The following is a 3,279-nucleotide window of genomic DNA, read 5'->3' on the forward strand; positions in this document are numbered from 1 at the left end:
CCCATGCGTTGGTGTAATGTTGGGTGGCAGAAACACCTCTTTGGCTACCCACTTTCAAGCTTTGACAAGCAAGATGAAATGGATTTCTAACCACTCAATTGTTACAACATCTGCTATTACAATATCCGTTGTAATTGTCATTGTCTCAGTAGCTTCAATAGTAGTAGTTGTTACCTATGTTTGCGCTTCCCAATCTGTTGTTACCTATGTTTGTGCTTCTCAATTTGTTTTCTTGATCCCCCAAGTGCTGGTGTAGTGTTGGGTGGCAGAAACACCTCTTTGGCTGCCCACTTTCATGCTTTGAAAAGAAAGTTGAAATGACTTTCTACCCCCTCAATTTTCTCCTCACGGTGCTACATATCCTTCAAGACTACAAATTCCGCTACTTTGACAACATATGATTCATAAACAGTAGGACTATGACCTGTTTATCTTATCAACATGGATTATTGTGAAAATATATGCAAAAGAAAACAATGATTTCTCTAAAAATCAATGATTGTTTCCAATGCAATTCATTAATGAGTTGTCAATGCAATTCATTTACAAAACCAAAACTTTGTCAAGTCAAGTTCAAGGATCCTTTGTTGGTCCAAGCGAGTTAAAGGATCCTATCCATGATGCATTGTTGTAATTCACGTAACCAATGCTCAACCTTCAACTTGTATACAATTGACCAAAATAAAAATGTGTTGTGATCAATGCTCTTCATAAACAAAGGGCATAATCGACTACGTTTGCACTAGGTTTCAAGCCTAATTCCAAATGGATTCCAACATTATAATTCATTAATAAGAAACTATTTCATAAGGAAGTTCAATTTATTTGGTTGAAAATTGCTGCAAATCTAAAATCCACAGGTTCACTAATGAATAGAGGTTCATCATGCCCAATTTGTGAAATGACCAATGCCAATTAATAGATTCCATGGATTACCTTGATTTTGACTTCGACCACTAATTACAATCCCTAGAAAACTCTACCTTGAATATGATGTCAAATTGTTAAGCAAGCACAAATAATTTGCAACATTCATCTATATGGAAAGTGTTTACCATGTAGAAGTCACAATGAACAATCAACTTACAATTTAGTGCAGACCTGTAGTAGCCCTTTAGGACAGAACTAGGTCACCTCTACGTCACCTTCCTTTCCTTCATTCTTAGATCATCTTGTCCAAATCTTAATAGCCCAGTTGGATTAGCTTGGGTTTTAGTAGTCGTTCTTTCATAATCATCTTCTACCTATGGACAAACGCAACAGTTATTTAACGTTTGGAAAGAATTGGATAAATCATAAATGTATCAATTTCAAAGAAATATAACCAAATATCACTTAACATATCCCATTATATATACTATAGTCTTTACCAGCCTCTTCTTTAGTGGAATTATTTGTTGTGTCTGATGTATCCATTATCATATCCTCTTCCACCCACTGTCTTCTTCATGATTTAACAGTTTTAGGTCCACGCCCACATACATATGTTTTTTTCTTTTGCTAGTTGAACGCTTAGGTTGTACACTTGTTCCAATCTCCATCTGAAATATCAATAGCAATGTCTTAATTTATTTCAAGGTTGGATAATACACTATAAATTCTAATAATATTGTGAAAAATGATGGACCTATCACAAAATGATTCATAAGTTAAGTAAAAAATTGATAATTCCCTGATGTCCTACGACATCTGTTGTATCCTTATTTAATATGACATGATATGTTGCCATGGCCTCGTCTTGCCCCAGTAATACATAACATAGTCAATGAAGTTTAGTACACCAATTATATCATTTCAACCAATATGATATCCAACACAAAACCTCACTTTACTCATATATTTGACATATCAATATCATGTCGACGTTTCAAACCCCAAAGGGGGTCCATCATCAGGACAAAAAATGAATGATAGATCATTCATTTTCTATCCTGATGATGGACCCCCTTTGGAGTTCGAAATCATCAGGACAAAAAATGAATGATAGATCATTAATTTTCTATCCTGATGATGGACCCCCTTTGGAGTTCGAAATGTCGACATAATGAACATAGCACTGTGGATAATCTGGATCATACTGCTCCAAAAAACTACCATAATCATACTGCTCCAAAAAACTACCATAGAAGCTTAAAGTCTAACATATCAATATCATGTTTTTTATTTGAAAGGACAACAACATATTTTAGACAACTTTATCTCGTTTACATTGTAGCATTTGTGAATTCATAAACACCATCCTCCTTTGGTTGACATTTCTTTTTCTTCTTACCTTTATTGTATCTGCATATTCTGTATCCAATTCTATGGCCACCCACTTTCCTCTCATTGATTTAGTAGGTCTACATCGTCCACGCCCTCTGTCTATTCCCTCTAGATCCTGCATGTAATACACAACAATGGCATTAGTCAGATAACATCTATGCACTTCGTTGTTGCTCCATCTAATTTTCTAAACACACAATCGACTTAAGCTCAACTGGTTTTCGCTACACCTTTCTAACTAAAATGCCCCTATTTTCAATATATACCATTTTTGTTAATTTCTATTCCAGATATCGTGACATGACACAACTCTTATAAATCTTAGATGAGAATTATGAAAAGTAAAGGACTACTTTTTCTTTTTTCATATTTTCATATAAATTAATTCAAACCCTTCATCCATAATTTTAAAACACCAAATATCTGTATTTTTGTATATTTAAATTTTAAAAAATATATATATTTTGACCCTATATGTTAGAGAATATATACTATTTTCAAATTTTGGTTTTTAAGTCTTCTAAATGAAATCAATATATAATATAATAATTAGTATAAGTTAACTTGTGGATGAGATATGTTTTCAACGCCACCATCCACCCTATAAAGGAGTAAAGAGTGAGTGACAAGATCAAAAATGTTTGTGTCACATGTATACATAATCACTAAGTAACACAACCTTTAAAGGTGAAAATGTGTGTATGTGACTATAACTAGTGGATTGTTACATTATGAGTCATTGACTATTACAATAAAACTAGAAAGTTTGAAATCACACCAAATTCATTAGTGGGTTACGAAAATATGACATAAAATGCTCTTCATTGTAGGGTCAAAACACCATTTATAGGGCTTTAGATCAACCAAAAGTTCAGCTTATCCCATGTGCCTATGCACATTGCACATCCAATATTGTTATTCAACTAGCACAACCACATTAAAAAATGGGTGATAAGCATATATTAAGCACATTTAATAATAATAATAATAATTATCCCATATACCTATGCACAT

General features: G+C 33.3%; 1 long non-coding RNA gene across 1 annotated transcript; it reads right to left on the reverse strand.

Annotated features, from left to right (window-relative positions):
- Positions 1-1,100: 1,100 nt before the first annotated feature.
- On the reverse strand, positions 1,101-2,375 carry LOC149263353 (uncharacterized). Its single transcript, XR_016249663.1, has 3 exons — positions 2,273-2,375; positions 1,371-1,541; positions 1,101-1,244 (listed from the first exon to the last, which is right to left on the reverse strand). It is a non-coding gene; the product is annotated as an uncharacterized LOC149263353 (long non-coding RNA).
- Between the last annotated feature and the right edge of the window lie 904 nt (positions 2,376-3,279).

The sequence above is a fragment of the Pinus tabuliformis genome, chromosome 6 (assembly GCF_031772625.1).
Source record: "Pinus tabuliformis cultivar Carrire ecotype Pingquan chromosome 6, CPIR1, whole genome shotgun sequence".
Taxonomy (NCBI): Eukaryota; Viridiplantae; Streptophyta; class Pinopsida; order Pinales; family Pinaceae; genus Pinus; species Pinus tabuliformis.